This window comes from Furipterus horrens, unplaced genomic scaffold (genome assembly GCF_987537825.1).
Source record: "Furipterus horrens unplaced genomic scaffold, mFurHor1.1.pri manual_scaffold_7, whole genome shotgun sequence".
NCBI lineage: Eukaryota > Metazoa > Chordata > Mammalia > Chiroptera > Furipteridae > Furipterus > Furipterus horrens.
Genome location: NW_028327177.1, coordinates 86,524,609 through 86,543,393, shown reverse-complemented (window position 1 = coordinate 86,543,393; position 18,785 = coordinate 86,524,609). Strand labels below are relative to the sequence as shown.

General features: G+C 41.7%; 1 protein-coding gene across 1 annotated transcript in view; it reads right to left on the bottom strand.

Moving 5' to 3' along the window:
• Positions 1 to 18,785, bottom strand: part of PRICKLE2 (prickle planar cell polarity protein 2) — a 97,564-nt gene that overhangs the window by 6,824 nt on the left and 71,955 nt on the right. The gene's annotated exons all lie outside the window — the stretch shown is intronic.

The following is an 18,785-nucleotide window of genomic DNA, read 5'->3' as shown; positions in this document are numbered from 1 at the left end:
ATAAAAACCAGTTTGAAAGTCATAGGCGATTTCTGATTCTAGTCACTTTCATGTTGCCCATCTTAAAGCAGCACTCTAAAGAGAAGCTTAAAAATGGACCGCGTGGCAAAATCTTATCATTTTTCATTCATCATTTAGCTATTGATGCCATTTAGCAATTTTGCCATTTCTGATCACAGACAACATGTCTTTGGATTGCTGTGGCCCATTATGACCCCTATCACTGATTACTCCTTCCCATCTATTGGGGTCAACAACTTACTTCTGCTCCCCTGACAAACAAATATTATGAGCACTTAGAAAAACTATTTATTAATATCTAGTAAAGCTAAGTACACAGACACACATACACATAAATTATGAAAAAAGCTGCTTTGAATATGTGTCTTTTTTTTAATGGACTTACTCATTTCTGTTGGGTATATAACCAGAGTGGAGATTCTATGACTTTCCATCACCGCTCTGATTATATACTCAACATAAATCAGTTCATAGGTCCAAAAAGTGTACAATGATATTCAGATAAGCTTTCTTTATAATAGCCCAGAACAAGAAACAACTCAAATGTTAATTAACAGGAAAAAGAATAAATAAGTTGTGGTACTTTATACCCTTCCCCATTAAAAGGAACTAGGACTCTTTGGAGAAATGGACAATTCTAGTACAGAAGAAGGGAAAGTAAGAGATGAACCCGGAATATCTCATTATGTCAAAGAGTAAGGAAGTGTTAAAAATAAAAAGTGATGGGAGTTTGTCAGAAGAACACAGGGCCCAGCCTCAAGGGGTTCCCACTAGCCAAAGCTGAGCAATTTGAGCATTACAATATTTATAACAGTAATAATTTATAAACCACTGAAAAAAATAGGAATTCATGAGTCAATGCTGATAACAGATAAAACCGTAAGTAACTGGGGGAAAGAGTGGGTTCTTTCATGTGGCAGAACACTCAGAGTGAGTGTAGACAGGAGTGCTGGATTTGTAATCATCGTAGGTAAAGATTGGCTCATGCAAGAGTCAAAGTATGCTAAATTTCAGGGGTAAATATGATGGAGGGACAGAATATTTGAATGGTATTTAGTGTTTCCCCATATATTGCTTATTAGCTGTAAGGAAAATTTAGTAACTATACGGTGGCAACCAAACTTCCTATCATCAGTGAGGTGCAACTGGACCTCACGTGCCTTGGATGAAATGTCCTTATGCAGTCTTCCAGTCAAGAATGCATAGCCTGAATGTATTCAAGAGGAAAGATCAGACAAACCTCCAAATAAGTAATGTTCTATTAAAAAGAAAAGAGATCACATTCTTTAAAAAAATTCATTATCATAAAAGACAAAGAAAGGCTTTGTAGGCTGAAGGATACTAAGAACCATGGCAAACATATACAATAACTCATCCTGGACTGGAATGTTCTCTGCAGTGAAAATAAATGCTATGAAGGATAATGCTGATAAACTGACAAAAAATGGGACATATGCAATTGATAAATGTATTATGCTACATTTATTATGGTTAATTGATTATTACGATGCTGTTGGAGGAAATCCTTATTCTTGGGAAACACACATGGAAGTAAACAATGGTAAAAGGTCAAAGTGAATGCAACTTGCTCTCAAATGGTTCAGAAATAAATTGTGTGTAGGTATATATGTGAGCAAGGGAGAGAAAATGATTTTTTTTTTTAAAGAAGCAAAATGTGAACAATAGGTTAATTTAGGTAAGGGGTACACTGTGAATATCATTTATTCCATTCTTTTAAACTTTACACTAAGTTTGAAATTATTTCCAAACAAAAAGTTTCTTAAACATTGTAGTATATTTATATGATGCAATAGTTTTCAATTCCAGGGAAAATTAATGGGGGAAGAGGAGGTGCTATTAGCCCCTAGTGGTTAGAGGCCAGAAATATGCTGTTAAATACCCTACTCTGCATAGGGCAGTCACCACAAGAGATCATTTATCCAGCTCAAAATGTCAGTAATGTCACAGTTGAGAAACCATGATAGAATGAGATACTACACATCAACAGAATAAATATACCCAGCAACACAGATGAGTCCCATAGAAAATGTTGAGAGACATAAAGAGAGCATGCCGTATGATTCCATTTATATGATGTTCAAGAACAGGCTAAGGCTATCTGTGGTGACAGAGGTCAGAATAGTGGGAGGGGGATAAGGGAAACCCTAGGGCACCAGAAGTGTTCTGTATCTAGATTTGGGTTATGGTTATGAAAGGATGGGTCATGTAAAGCTTTTCTGAGGTGTAATTTTAATACTTGTTTGCTTTACCTTATATGCGTATAAGATATATATAAAGCAATGCTCTTGTTAAAGAGCCAAATTTAAATGGAGGATATGCCTATGAGGAAAGTGTTCTGACAAACACACTCTCCAGTCATATATCTATTTTTAAATTCATTACTGGGATAATTGTCAGGCAAGAGGAGTTGAGTCCTCCAACTCCTGCTTTCCCTGCTGCTTAACTCTGATGTACACATCTTAACAGCTGATTTACAACAGCCAAATCACTCCCAGAACCTCCCCCATCTGAACGCAGAGAGGAGAGATTGCAACCTGAGATGATGAATGAGCATTAGGAGTGGATCAACCTTATTTAGGAGGGAAAGCTCTTCAAAAACCACTTGCAGAAACAAAAACTGTACAGGTGGGTAAAATGATCTTTGCCCAGCTGTCTATTCATACCCTGGAGTGGAATTAGGGTCAGCATTAACAGTCTAGCAAATGCCATGCATTCCCAGACATGCTGTTTCCCTGAACCTGTCTTTTATAAGCCCTGAAGTTAAGCATTTGTGAGGATGTCCTGAGTTTGAAGAGGTTCATATTCCTTGGAGGAGGTAATGGTGAAAAGGGGCACCTTCAGTTTCACTGGGAGGGGATTTTGCCCTCTTTTCTATGCTGCTTCTGCATCCTGGGAATCTCAGGATGCCCTTAACACCCTGCCCCCAAAGAAAAATGCTCTGGAAGAACAAGAGGACCTATTACTCAAGCCCAGGATCTACTCTCTGTATTACCTAAATCTAAGCTCTTTCCCTGGTGGTTGTATGGGTGGGATTGGAAATGCTACCTGCTCATTCCAGGGAAGAGAAATGTATATATTCTCATTTATTAACTCACATTTTTTTTCAGGGGCTTCTTGCATGCAGGGCATGAATAAATTGGCCTATAGATGAGCAATACTTGTGTACTTGCTTCTCAACAGGGTGGTTCTATGTTTAATCTCATTACTGGCAAAATTCAGTCCTTATGCAGAACTCAAGGCCCTTCTCTCTCCACAATCACTGGCTAAATGGTGTTCCTTGCTCCCACCACCTTCAGCCTCACTTACAGTCTTCCTCCTCCTCGAACATATCCGCAAGCTCACTCCAGACCCTTTGCAAAGCTGACTTCCTCTAATTATTAAGGCCCTTACATAAATGTCACCTCTTCCTTGGTGCCTGCCCAGATTGATCTTTCTAAAGTATCAGTAATAAAGTTTTTCCCCCACCAACCAGTCACTCTGCAGCACATGACCACTTTGTAAGGCCCCCCTATGCTGACTTATTTTCCTCAATGTATGTGTTAGTTTTTATCTGAATGAGTGCCTGTGGGAAAGAGATCTTACTCATTGCACTCTCCTGGCAGGATTGTTCATTGCACTCTTCCAACAGGAGCAGTGACTGACACCCCATTGGTTCTCAGTAAATATTTATGGAGTTGAGATAGATAAATACTCATACTATCCACCACCAGAAAAAAGTCACCACCCTTTGCCCTAAAGTGGGCCAGACTTTAGGAACAACCAATTGTAATTCAGATGGGTGGAACACCAATCAGGAGGAACAAAAATACCACGATCGTACCTGTCAATCTCATTGTCTCTTGTGGTTCATTATATGGCCCACCATCTGGAGCTTCTCCAATTTTAAAGTTGAAGAACATGTGATTTATAATTAGCTCTTTGATTTCCAAAAAATGTTTTATATCATGGATCATAGGTCTGGAAATGTATGACTTAGCAGCTTCCATGTCCCCAGTTCACACCTCAATTTGATAAACCCTCCCTTCCTCTCTATCTGTAAGCAGAACTGGCGAGCCACTTTCTCACTCAGTGACTTGGGGGACCTTTTGAACTTCTTGAGATGCACCTGTAAAATGGGCATAAATATAGCATCTGAGCTTGAAAGCTGTAATCACTATTAGATGAGGAAAAATGTACCTTTCCTTTTTAAGACTCATCACAACTGAAATACATTTGTATAGATTTGATTTCCTTTCTGTCTGCTTGGCTAGTCTATAAGCTCCAAGAGGGTAGGGGATGGCTCCTGTTTGCTAGGCTCCCATATCAATATCTGGGATCCAATATGCTGGAAGAAAGTATTCAGGGCCTAGAAGTTCCCAACAAGAGATAGCATGTCCCGAGAACTTTACACTCAGCCAAAAAGGCAAACAAATACTTGATGAATTCATGATTGTTTAAATGAATGAATTTGAGAAACATGGCTCACACAGAGCCACATACATGGCAATGTTCACTGGTGATGGGCCACTGTTAAAATAATGTGTGCCTCCAAACTGCAGCTGGAGATTACTCCCCTATCCAGATGAAATTCAACTCTTTATTCCATTTGTCAAAACACTGCAAATCAATATTGTCCAACCAAATGCAGCTCCCAAATGTCACTCTGCAATTCTGTATAAATGCACTTTTCTTGCTGCCCAAGCCATCATATTTGTTTGTGAGCGTGTATGAATGCAGGAGCACAAGCACGGAGGAATGGTGGGGACTGCAGACTCAGTTCTCCAGGGAGCTCCAGCTGCAGCCCACAGTCTGACTGCCATATTGGATCCCCTGGCAAAAGATCCTGCCAACAGCATGAGACACAAATGCCGTGTCACTCTCCTCTCAAGTGGAACTCTGTCCCCTTAATAGACTAAGAGGGTTTTTTCCTCTCCAAAGAATGCAGGCTTTGTGAGAGGTGCTAGATGGTGCCTGTGGAATCAGAAGGTCTTGACTTGATTCATCCTTATCTCAGGGGTAAGTGTAGCCAAAAGCTACACGAATGTCCAGACACCTTCAGAGGCTGTAGGCCTTGCCCCAACAAGGAGAGGTCAGTACTGAATTCATCCCATAACTCTCTGTGATTAAACAGTCAACACCAACAAGCAGCCAGGGCACTGTAAGCAACAGCCGCATTTTTGTACAAGTAATGTCCTCTCACTGCAAACAGAGGTCTTACAGAATTCAGTGACAGCAAGAAGAATCAATGCCTTCAAAAAATGCTGTGGGTCTGAGGGAAGAGAAAGGCAATCTTTGCTGTGTCCCCTCCCCTCATTTGTTCTAAGAGCAGAAGCTATGAGTTCAGGCCCAGAGAGAGAAATATGCAGACTTAAAGGTAATGGCACCCCTTTGGTGTATCTTTCTATTCCTTATTTATTTATTCTACTTTCATTCCTCCAAACAAACAAACAAATGAACAAAAACAGATATCAAAACACAGAAACAATTGGCATAGGAAGACAGAGAGCTGTGTTTCTGCCAACTTAAAGACACATTAGCATTTCACATTTCTGTGTAGTAAAAGAACTAATATCTACTCATCTCTACCCTCTAGACATTTACAACTCATACTGATAATCTTGCTCCCTTTCAGCAAGGTTTTCCCTATATGACATTGGTTTTATTTTTTTCTTTTGGCTGAAGCAGAGGCTTGAATAAATGGGAATTGTTCTGAATATGAACCATGGGTAAAGTCTAGCTCACTACTTATTTTTGTAAATCAAGTTTTATTGGAACACAGCTACACCTATTCATTTGCATACTATCTATGGCTGCCTTCCAGATAAAACGGCAGAAATGACTAGTTGTGAAAGAGACTGTATGACCTGCAAAGCATAAAATATTTACTATCTGGCATTTTCTAGAAATAGTCAATCTATGGTTTAGAACAGGAATGTGCTGCCTGTGAAGCTTGAGTATCCCCAAAGCCATGATCCCTACATAGTTCTAAGTGTCTTTGGTCATGCAAAAAATGTCTTTGAGGTACTAGTTTATTTGTGAGTTGGGGGCAGGGGTTTGATCAGGTCTCTTACAACCCTTTTTCCAACTAAGTCAATTGATATCATCAACACCTGGAATTTCAAATTGGCAACAGCTGGAGAGAAGCTGTCATCTGGGCAGTGGAATTTAACTACAACCACATGTCCTTTGGTGACAGGGCATGGAATAGTTTAAACAGAGTATTACAGGGAAGGCTGGGAATGGGGATGGATAGAGAGGAAAAGAGAGAAGGAAAGGAAGGGGGAGATTATGACCACACTCAAACCCCTTGCTACTCAAAGCATGGCCTGTGGACCAGTGGCAACAGCATCCTCTCCAGATTTGCAGGATCTGAATCTGTTTGCAGAGGAGCCCCTGGTGATGCAGTGTCTTTGAGGGCTAGAGGAACACTGTGCCAGAGGACAGAATTTTGGGGAAAATGTCCTTCACAACCAAAGGTGCTTCTACTTTGGGAAACCAACCACATCTAATTCAGGGTTTCCCAACCTTGGCATTTTGGAGTCTTGGGCAGGACAATTCTCTGGGGGAGAGGGTCTGTCCTGTGCTTTGTAGGGTGTTTAGCAGCATCCCTAGCATCACCCACTAGATGCCAGTTACATACCTCTGTAGTTGTGATAACTTCAAATGTCTCCAGACATTGCCAGACGTCCCCTATGGGGCTAAATCATCTGATTGAGAACCACTGCTTTAGCAGATCCAGTCCCGGGGCTGATGCTGAGCACAGGCTAAGAAGGACTGTGCTCTTGACCCTCCAGGAGCAGCTGTGGGTTAGGTCTGCGCCACCCTATCCTGCAAGCATCATCCTGATCTAGTCCAGATAGGGGGAAGCACCTCTCTCTGGAGAAGGATGAATGTGTTTCACAATTGGCTGTGCATGTCCCCCAAATTGGGGAATTGTACAGTGTTTTCTACTTAATTTATCTCAATATCCCACCCTTGACAGCCTGTTTTCCCTCAGTGAGTTTCAAGAGTTCCCTGGAGTTGAGGTCTTCGCTGTCTTACTTCCCTCTTTCAGTTGAAACTTGAAATCTAGAGCTCTTGATGCATCTTCCTTCTTTAATCTAGCCCATCTGGTAGCCCCATGTGACCATGTGGTCATATTTGTAGTCACATGTCTGCCCTCTGCTCCTGTGGTACCAGGAAAAGTGCTGGCACATGCATGAAACAATTACCTTCAGTTTACTGCTGCTGAGGGGTGTGGGGTGGCTGGCGGAGGGCCGGGGAGTGTAGGTTCCTCTGATTTCGAACCCCATCTGCCCCCAGGCTCGGCCTGCCTCCTCCACTGAGGGAAGGGGTTTCCCACCCCTGGCCACTCCATGAGACTGGCCCCAACGGAAGAACAGCATCTTTGCAACAAACTGGTTCCAAAAGTGATAGCTGATTCTGTTTTCCCTGACTCAAGCAGAATTTGTTCTAGGCACTTGCCATTCAGTCAGTGTGGTTGGGAAGTGACAGGCATGGCAACAGGACTAAAATAGCTTCTCTACTGACCCAGTACAGCTACCAGGACCAGCCTGGTCAAGATCAAAACTTGGATCGGACTAGAGGTCTCCTACCTTTTATCCCTGGTTTGTTTATTACATTAACTTCCTGGTAAATAGTTACCCCAATAAAGATAAATGTGTGAAAAGGAGTGAAGGAGCAAACCAGGAAGCGACACTTTTAGAAACATGCAGGGTAAATTTTAATTACTGTTCACTCTGCGGGGGGATCATGACTGTAGTGCCACAAAGCCTATTCTATTAGAAAGAACGTGCAAATATTCAAACCAGTTGAAGACTATTTGCCAGAGTTTGTTCTGGGCTTATCCCAACCCCATGCTGCTTTCCAGAACCCATTAGCCCAAGTAAACAGCAGCATCCTTTGGGGTGTTTATTTGCTCAGGAAACACTTGACTCCACAGGCAGAAGCTAAATAGCTCTCCAGTGGTGGAGAGCGGGCAGCCAGGGTTCCTGACACCTATTTGGTTTCTTCAAAGATTTTTGTCAAAGCTCTGCTGCTGTCAGGCTCTGTGCCACCTCTCGGAAAAACGCTTTTCAGGAAACACCTCACAAGGTATGACATTGTACAGGGAAGATGTATCACTAAATCAGTGCACACATACAGCTGTTACAGACAATATAGTCATGAGGCAGGGGAGAAACACAGTGCTGTGACAGAGAAGAAAAGACTGGATCTCCTTGACACAGTGCTGGCAAAGAACCTTGTGTTGCTGATAATTAGGGTGAGAGCTAATGGATGTGAAGGAGTCAGAGAAAGTTCCATGTGCTCTAAGAAGTGACAATAGGGTCTCGTGAATGAAGCACCTTGAGCAAGGAAGAGAGAAGCAAGATCAGGGAGGTGAACAGGAGCAAGAGGGAGGTTTTTCTAGGCCACCGTGGGTTTGAGTGTCCCTCTGATGCCTATAGGCGGGATGAATAAAGCATCTGAGACAGCACAGGGGATGAAGGAGAGCACTAGCTTTGGAGTTCACCTTCAGCTCTGCCCTGACAGCTGTGCCTCCTTGGTCAGGACTCTGAATTGTGCTGCACTTCGGTCCCCTCATCTGTAAAATGGAAATTGTAGAACCTGCTTCATAAGGGTGCGGGTGAGTGAGTATCCAGTGTGTTAATACACAGAGAATTCACAACAATGCTGGTGCAGTGAGGTCAGATGCAATGTTCTTATTGTCCTTCACCCTGTATTTGTCACCTATGAAACATTTTTCTGCATGGTGCCATATATATTGCTAGGCATTGTTATGCAACTTTTCAAGTGGGTAATAGAGAGTGAGAAGAATTTACAAGTTCGCACAGCAGCTACTTAAGAACTCTTCTCCTCCCTCCTGCCTTATTTACTCTGAGCAGAAAGAGAAAGAAATGAAGCAGGAGTGCTGGCTGTCAGAGATCAGAGGGACAGAAGGCAAAGGTCTTCTAGAGTGAGGGTTTATATCATTTGCACCTGGGGTTGGGCCTGAGATTCTGGATTTCTAACAAGCTCCTAGGAGATGTTGATGTTGTTGGTCCACAGACCACACCTGAAACAACAGCAAAAGAACAGCTTTCCTTTCGCTCACGAATTTGGAATGAAGGCCAGGCACCCCTTGTTTCTCATTAATGCCTCCAGTAAGGTGTGATCACAGAGACCATACAGAGGGCTGTATCTGAGCATATAACATCCCCATATGTTGGCCAGGGAGCCAGGGAACCTTAGAAAGAGAGAAGAAAGTGCATCCTTATTCATCCTGTTTCCTCCTCGTCTCATCCATGGGACCTGCCACCAAGCTATTCCCTGCTTCTGACAAGGGACTCAGCAAAGCCAGCACTGGGTTCTTGGAAAGCATAGACATTGAACCAGGCCATGGAAACTTCCTCTCATCTCCAGTTCCCATCTGTGCCCTTCACTTGCCTTCCTAAAGCAATGTGGGCTTGGCGAGGTACACAGTCCTCACAGACAGAGAAGCAGCTGCTAACCTGGGAGGAGCTGAGAATCCAGTGTCCTCCAAAGGCCCTCAGATCTCTCTCTGCTTCCACCTTGCCAGCCCCACAGGGATCCAGCCTGGGAGTTAAGGAAGCCTCTCCAAAGTATCCTCTCTGAATTATGTGAAAAAGGATTCTGTAGGCAAGTGAGTTTGGCAGTTGCTGAAGGACTTTTTGAAACCTTTGCCTGGCTTAAATATAGTAGGAGTTTTCAGAAAGAAGATAGAACATATACTGCTTTTCATATTTTGACAACAGAACTGCTTCCCCACCTGGTTCCACCCTGACCCAAAAGGACACATTTTGGGAAATACTGGCTTAACAACATTGATTCTTATTAAAATCCAAACATATCTGCTTATAATTTCTATCCCTGTCACCAAAACAGTGCCATCCATGTCCAGTGAAATTGGAGCCCGAGGCTAAAGGGAATAATCAGTAAAACTGATCCTGCTTCTATTTACACATTTTTACATTTTATTAGTTATGGATTTCTGCATGAATTGTGATTCTTAAAATATTGCATTGAAATATTGCTCATCTTGATTACTGAGTTTTTTTGGCATGCCTTTCATGTACCCAGGTGGGTGAGAGTTGCCCCACCCTGGTTCTGCCCAGCCAGACTGGCCACTCAGCTTTCGCCTCAGTCAAATCTTTAATTTTCATTTGTGAAATTGCATGGATTATATATTTCCTATAAAGTATGTTCACTAGAGTAGTGGAAAAATTACAGACGGTCCCCGACTTGTAATGGTTTGACAAGATTTTTTGACTTTACAATGGTGCAAAAGTTATATGCATTCAGTAGAAACCATACTTCAAATTTTGAGTTTCGATCTTTCCTCATCCTGGCAGTATGCAGCTTGAAACTCTCTTGCGATGCTGGCAGCAGCATGGGCACAGCTCCTATTCAAGCATGTGACCATGAGAGTAAACAACCAATACTCCACAGTGTGTACTAAACACATTTGAATTTAACAATGTTTTCAACTTATAATGGGTTTATTGGGATGCAATCCCATTGTAAGTCAAGAAACATCTATAATTGGCATGGATAGCAAGGGACCTTCAGTCTCAACTCTGTTGCAAAGTACTACTAAGACCTCAAGAAATCTCTTCTCTCTGAGCCTCAGCTTCTCTTCTCTTCTGAACCTCCATCAGAGACTCTAAGCTTCTCCCAGCTCAGAGTCTATAATTTTTTAGGGAGGAGGGGGCAGTTCAAAATATTTTTGTTTTTATTGAGATAGAATTGACATATAACATTGTATCAGCATGACAGGGTTGTTGGGTCAAGAATCAAAGTTTTATTCGACAACCAAGATACTTTTTCTATGAACAACTTGGTCAAGAACCAAATTGTTTGAGATGAGAGATGTTCGAAAACTGAGGTTCAATTGTATATAATTCTGTATCATTAACTATAGTCACCAACTGTATGTACATTATATCCCCAGGACTTATTTATTTTATAACTGCAAGTTTTACCTTCTGCTCACTTTCATCCATTTCAGTGAGAGCCTGTGATTTTGATTCCATGCAGATACCTCCCATTATCAGATCAGTGTGGAATATTGTGCAAGTACTATGGCAGATCCTGACCCCTGAGAGAATGGTGCCAGGGAGAGAAAGGAGAGGTAATGGGGTGCTGCCAGAGTGGTCAGAAATGAAAACACTTAGGTGGTCCTTGGATAGTCAGGGGACATTTAGGAATATAGGTTGTTGATCAAAAGAAAAGGAAAAGAGAGAAACCTAAACCCAAGATTTGTCTACTTCACCATCTTTCATTGGTCCTAGCCTGCCACCAGGTCTCAAGTGGATCATGTAGGACCTGCTACCCTGTGCTTTGCTCCAGAAAGTCATAACTGAACAGCTGAGGCTCAGTGGATACTAGTGCGGGCCTGGCATCACCGGTGTCAGAACCACCTGTGGGCCTTGTTTAAATGCAGTTTCCTGGTTCCTGTCCCAGACTGACTGCATCAGAATTTCTGGGAAAAGGGGCTCAAGGATCTGCATTATCAGCAAGATCTTCAGTTGATTTTGGTGACTTTAAAAATAAAAACCCCACTGTTTTGAAGTCATGAAAGTGTGAACAAGAAAACAGGTCCCCAAGCATAAGCTCCTCTCATTTGGAAACAACCTTAGAATTTAGAGTCTGAAAAGTCGTGTATTATGTAACTGTCTCACCAGCACCAAGCCAGGTGCGAGGATTCTGTGAGTCGCCAAGCCCTAAGCCACTGTCAGACACAGGATTTCCAGGGCAATTTGTTACCTTTCCTGCCAGATCTTGGCTGGTGAAGACTGATGACTTAATTCCCAGACCCCTGTCACTAAGTGTGGTCCCTGTGCCAAACCAGCCAGGGTGGATGGCAACCGAGCTCCCCTGGAAACTGTTCAGATGGCTGGCACCCGAGAAACCCATTAGGATGCTGGAGACTGGTAGAGAGGGAGAAATTTCACTTGGTGTGGTTCCAACTCTTAGGCCATCAGGGCTGTTCTCTGCTTTGTGAGCACTTAAAACCCTAAAATATCAGAGCCAGTGGCTGATCATACTGGGTATGCTGTGTAGTCCTCATCTTCAAGCAGGATTTGGTCCCATCAAGTGCCCAGTTCAGAGTCCCTAGTCTTTTGATGAATATATAAATTTATACAACCCAGAGGAGGCCAGTCTGGTAGAATCTATAGAAACCTGCCATGTGCATAGCTCTTAATCCAGAAATCCTGCTTCTAGGAATTTATACTATAGAAAAACTTGAACAAGCACACAAACTCAACTAAAAAGATGTTCAACGAAACACAAATTTCAACAGTGAAAAATGTGAAAAAAAAAATTCAAGTGTCCAGCAATAAGAGCTTGTGTTAAAAATCATATAGATTTTCCTGTTGGAAACAAGTGTAATAACTGTTTAGCTCTTCCAATCACCAAGACATATAAAGAATTTCAAGAAAAAATGGACTTTGCCATAAGAAACACACTAAGGCTAGAAAAGGAAGAAAGTTCTCATTACTTGGACATTAAGATGTTTTGAACGAAGAGATGTTTCTTTAAAAGCTGCTATGGATACTTTTGTTTCAAAAATCTGCCCCTCATCACTGTTGAACACACTTGTCAGCTTCTTGGTCCAATAAAAGTTTTGGTATGAACATAAAGGAATATTTTAGCCAATTAAGCTAAAAAATTTTTTGTTAATGTGTACCAAGTTGATGTTTTTCCATTTTGTTAGTATACATGCTTCATAACCTTCAACATAATTACTTTTAGAATGGCTGTACAGACTTTTTTCAAGTATAGCAGTGTGATATATATATAATAAAAATACTTGTACTCTCTGTTTTCATAAACTAGTGTGCCACAATGACTTTTTTCCTAGCTTAATGCAATTTTCGAAGTATTACTTATTTTACTTTAAAGCTTTAAAGAGAAAAGCTAATTGATAAATCTTGTTATATAAATCAAAGGCATATATTCTGGGTTATGTGTTATATGTATCCTTTTCTATGATGGCACTAAATTGGTTGTTAAAAATGTTTTTGTTTTTTTGTAAGATTACTGATTTATATTAAAATAAACCCACACTGCAAAAAAAAAAAAAAAAAAAAAAAAAAAAAGAGCTTGTGTTAAAAGAATGATAGTGCAACCATATGATGAAATGCTAAATACCTTCAGACGAGTTAGAGGGATGTGTATCAACAGGGAAAGATGCACAAGGTATATTTTAAAGTAAAAAAAAAAATCAATTACAAAATGGTATGATAACTTTTCTTTTTATAATTGTATATCTGTCAGTGTATGACTGGAGACAAATACCAAAGGAATAATCACCTAATGGGGGGAGGAAGGAAATTATGGGACAATTTCAATTTGTACAGTTTTACAGTTTTTTAACTTCAAAAAAATATTTTGTTTCATAGCTTTGTAATGTTGTAGTTCTTTTAATTTTAAAAAAACTATTTTTGTTTTAATTAGAGAAGACAACAAAATTACATGGGAAAAGGTGAGAGCTGACCCCTTTCCACCTTGGCTTACCCCTCCTAGGAGAACTAAATACAAGATGTTTTCTCTGGGGTTGAAATGGAACCTGGGACAAGGATATTAAACACAAAGTCTATCATTTTGGGGACACTGTGAGGCATGGCAAAGAAAATAAATGCCTCTCCAAATCTTGTGCTAAGTGTTTCAGAGCTGTTTTGTGGCTGAAAATATCTGGAGCACACAAGGGAGGCATGAGTAGCCAGGGCAAGTGGTTGTAGATCTCAAGCTATCCTTTACTCCCAAGTTCTCAAGCCAAGCAGAGGACTTGCTGACTGTGTAGATGGTTTCAATTAGGAGTCACGTGGACATTTTCCTGTGGTCATCACTGTTGGATGAATGATACTGTGTGAGGTAGTCTGCCACAGTAGTTAAGAGGCTCTGGACTTAGATTGCTTCTCGATAGCCAAGTGATCTTGGGCTAATCTCTTGACCTCTCTAGGATTCTGTTTTCTCATCAGTAAAATGGAAGCTCATTCATTCAACAAATATTTTGTGAATGTCTATCATGTGTCAGATTGCCAAATACCTATTATGTGTCTGGCAGTACTCCAGCTGCTAGGGCAACCAGGGAGGGAGACAGTGAACAAAATAAGTAATAAATGTACTATATCCAAGGGTGCTAAGTGTTATGGTGGAAGATAAGGCAGGAAAGAGGGTGGTGCATTAGGAATAAGAACAGACCCTATGCTACAAAATGAGTTCACCCACATGCTGATCTAGCATAGCCCCCATGGCATGACAACACCTCAGTAACTAAAGCCATTACACCACCTTACTAGTACCACCACTGCTGCAGCCAAGTCCTGTCCTAAGATCTTCTCATTGCTATTTCACAAGAGGTACACTTTTGACTATTTACCACAGGCAAGGTGTGGTCCTGAGTGATTTTACATATCCAACCTCATTTGAGTCTCACAAACCCCTGAAAAGTAGGTATTGTAATTCTCATTTTCCAAAGGAAGGATCTCAGGCTCAGAATGGATTGGAGAGTCCCCCAGATCACAGAGGGAGCCTTCAAATCCTGGTAACCAGACAGAAGGCAGAGGTCTTCTGACTCCAAGGCCAAAAAGCTGCCCTGCAGCTTTGCCCTTCCTGGGGACCCAGCAGCTGTGTCCTCTAACACCACTGCCTGTCTGGTGAGCCATGCCTGGCCACAATGCCAAAGACAGCTGGCCAAGGCAAACCTGACTTTCTGACCTGCTTTCTCTCTTGGTCCTACTTGGTGATTTGGGGTCTCCTGATCAAACTGATTCAGGAAGAGGCAGCAGGCACCAATTAGACAGGAAGACTCCACAAGAGAGTGGGGGATGAGGGGGAGCAAATTAATTAAACAGTTGATGTCAGCTATCCAGATGACTTCCTCACATTTTACATGATTTAAAAAGTTCCTGTTCTGGACTTCCATTCAAGATGAAGGTGTAAGTAACACACTTCATCTCCTTGCACAACTACAGAAAAAAATTACAGCTAGATCTTAAAACACCATCAGAAAATTGAGCTATAGGGAAGTCTGACAGCCAAGGATTTAAAGAAGCCACATTCATCCAGATTGCTAGGAGGGGCAGAAACATGGAGACGGGCAAAGAGGCACGGGGACACAGTGTGGCGCAGAAAGGTGGTGGGACGGGTGTCCCATGTTCACATGTGGTGAATAAAAAGTGGTAGGGATACCTCGGGAAAGAGAGATCCCAGCACTAGGCTGGGCCATGTGGCTCAGCGTTCCAGTGCCAGGGAAATAAATACCCATAACTTCTGGCTGTATAAACCACCCCCCCCCCCCAAAAAAAAACCAGTGGGATTTGGGACAGCAGAAGAAACTGCCAGATTTTCAGGACACTGCAGTTAAAGGGCCTAGACAAACTTAGAACTTATGCAGACTCACCTCCTCAGGGATTCAGCATGAGGGCAACAGCTGGAAGGGCACCAGTCCCATATGGGAAGTAAGTAAAGCAACTGGAAAAAGGGCAAGTGTTCAACAAACCTCCAGAAGCCAGGCAGCAGCATTGTCCCGTCTCTGAGCCCTCCTCCCACACAGAACCACAAAGCAGTGAAACAAGTGGCTTTGCCCTGGCAAATACCTATGTTTCCACCCCACACAATTTACAGGTGACTTTTTTACAATAAGCCATGCTACAAAGACAGGGAGTAAAAGCAGCTGTACCTAATAGATGGAAGGAAACACAGGGAGGCTACCAAACTGAGGGGACAATTATGACACAAATGAAAGAAGAGAACAAAACCCCAGAAAAAAAACTAAACAAAACAGAGATAACCAACCTATCAGAAGCAGAATTCAAAATACTGGTTATCAGGATGCTCAAAGAACTCATAGAGTACAGCAACAGCATAAAAAAGACCCAGGAAGAAATGAAGTTTGAATTAAGTGAAATAAAGAAAAATCTACAGGGAACCAACAATGAAGGAGATGAAGCTGAGATTCAAGTCAACAAGTTGGAACATAAGGAAGAAATAAACATTCAACCAGAACAGCAAGAAAAAAAAAATGACTAAAAAAATGAGGATAGTATAAGGACCTCCTGGGACATCTCCAAATGTACCAACATCTCAATCATAGAGATGCCAGAAGAAGAAGAGGAAGAGCAAGAAATTGAAAACTTATTTGAAAAAAGAATGTAAAAACCCTCCTTAATTTGGCAAAGGAAATAGACATAGGAGTCCAGAAGCACAGAGAGTACCAAACAAGTTAGACCAAAAGAGGACCACACCAAGACACATCATAATTAAACTGCCAAAGGTTAAAGATAAAGAGAGAATCTTAAAAGCAGAAGAGAAAAGGGAAAAGCAGAGCATTATCTACAAACGAATACCCATAAGACTGTCAGTTGATTTCTCAAAAAACAAAACAAAACCCAAAACAAGACTTTAAAATGACAACAAATTCACAACTATCCACAACTAAATCTAAATAACAAACTAAATAACCAGAATATGGAGGGTTATCAGCTGGGAAGGGGAAGGGGAGAATGGGAAATGGTGCAGGGATTAAGAGGTACAAATTGGTAGGTAAAAAATAGACAGGAGGATGTTAAATGAGTATAGGAAATGGAAAAGCCAAAGAACTTATATGCATGACCCATGGACATGAACTAAGAGGGGATTACTGGAGAAAATCGGGGTATCAGGCAGAGGGGGGTAAAGGGGGGAAATTGGGACTTCAACAGTATAATCAATAAAATATATATTTTTAAAAAGTTCCTCTTCTTTCCTTTTCACTGCAGCTTGGAGCCTTGCAGGCTGCTCCCATGGAAAGAGCCTCCATCCTTACAGAGAAGGGCGCTGGTGTCAGAGGAGGAAAGGCTGGCCTGGTCTGTAAGTGCTGCAGCCAGTCAGCAGGGTTTTGAGTGCCCACCTGCCTCTCCATGACTGGGGCACCTGAGTCCTGGCTGGGTACAGCATATAAATGAAACTTCTCCACTGTGAAAAGAAACTTCTGAAAATAGATTCAACATCTGCTGCTAAAGTGATGCAGTGATTTTGACAATGTCAAACCCAGGGGTTATCCAATTGGGATGTGGAGTGGCTATGTGTTCCCTGCTCGTGGGAGGGTTGCAGAGTGAGGAATGTGCATGGGCATTTTAAAAAGCATATTCAACATTCTAATACCACATTGACTATTGTTTTCACAGTACAAACTAAAAATAGGTAGCTTAGCAGTTTAGGGCTATGACAGAGATTCTCAGTCTTGGCACTATTGACATTTGGGGCCAGAGAATTCTGTTGTGGGTGTAGGGCTCCACTGTAGGATGGTTAGCAACATCCCTGGCCTCTACCCACTAGATGCCAGTAGATCTGACACTCTCTTGTGACAATTCAGAATGTTCCCAGCCACTGCCAAGTGTCTCCAGGGGGTAAAATCACCCTGGTTGAAAACCACAGTGTTACAGTTAAAAGTACAGGACTCAAGCATTGGTACCCTGGTTCAAGCCACCTGCTGCATTGTGATCTTGAACGTTACTCAACATCTCCAAGTCCTACACTCCTTATTTGTGAAATGAAGGTGATATGATACGTGTATGCTTTGCAGTGTAATAAGGATTAACTAAAAAATGTTCACATTAGTATGCAACGCAGTGTTCCACCTAAAATGCTTCACAGCTGTTAGCTCTATTAATGATTGCAAAACTTCATTGCCTTGAGGATGTACAGAGAGGATAGTTAATGGACAAGAGTATGGGAGTGCAAACCACCACAAACACCAGTGGGGTAGGGGTATGAGGGTCTCATGTTTAGTTTAAAAAAAAAAAGGTCTTATTTTTAATAGAAGAGAGAAACATTGATCTGAACCATTGCTGTTGAAAGCTAAGTTGCAGAGGATCTTGGTTGTACTAGAATAGTGGTTCTCAACCTTCCTAATGCCATGACCCTTTAATACAGTTTCTCATGTTGTGGTGACCCCCAACCATGAAATTATTTTCGTTGCTACTTCATAACTGTAATTTTGCTACTGTACTAGAAGGAGGAAACACAGTGAGCAGGAGGGAGCACGAAGAAGAAGTGGCAAGACTGCCTGTCTCAGCAGGGCATCCTAATTTTGCAATGGCAGCTACTGAGGTTGTTTGGGCTGAGGCGGGCTGGTGCCCTGGCTGCTGTGGGTGCCACCTGGGCTGGAGAGCTGTGATGAAGGAATCAAACAATGAAAGCGAGTAAAAGATGATTTTTCAAGATGCTTGTGGCAGTTGTTAGACCCTACCCATTCTGGCTTCATCTGCTGATGTCTCTCTGGAGTACGCTTGCCATTGGAGAAAGACTAGAGCTTTGTGTAAACTCCCTTTCCTCAGCCAAGATTAAAGGATGATGTTACCAAGAGTCCCTTCCCCTTCAAGAGCTTATGGAGGGAAATACAGAGTAGTGGCTACATATGCAGACAAGCAAACCCCACTGAGCTATTCACTAGTTGTGTGACTTTAAACTCTTTGGTCCTTAGTTTATCATCTCCAAGATGGGGATAACAGCTATAATTGTTGTTTATTGTAGTTCACTTGACTTTTCCACTTCAGTCCTTAGCTATAACAGTATCAAAATATGTGGGTCTTGAGAGTATCCCACACCTCTGTTGATGAAAACAACCAATGTTTTTAAATGTTTGCTGTGATCTTGGCATTAAGTGTTTTCTCATTTATCCTATGAAAAGGTTTTTGTGAGAACATTCACGCTCAAATAGTTTAGGTAATTTGATCAAGGTCACAGAGCTGGTAACAGCCAAGAAAAAGTTAAAC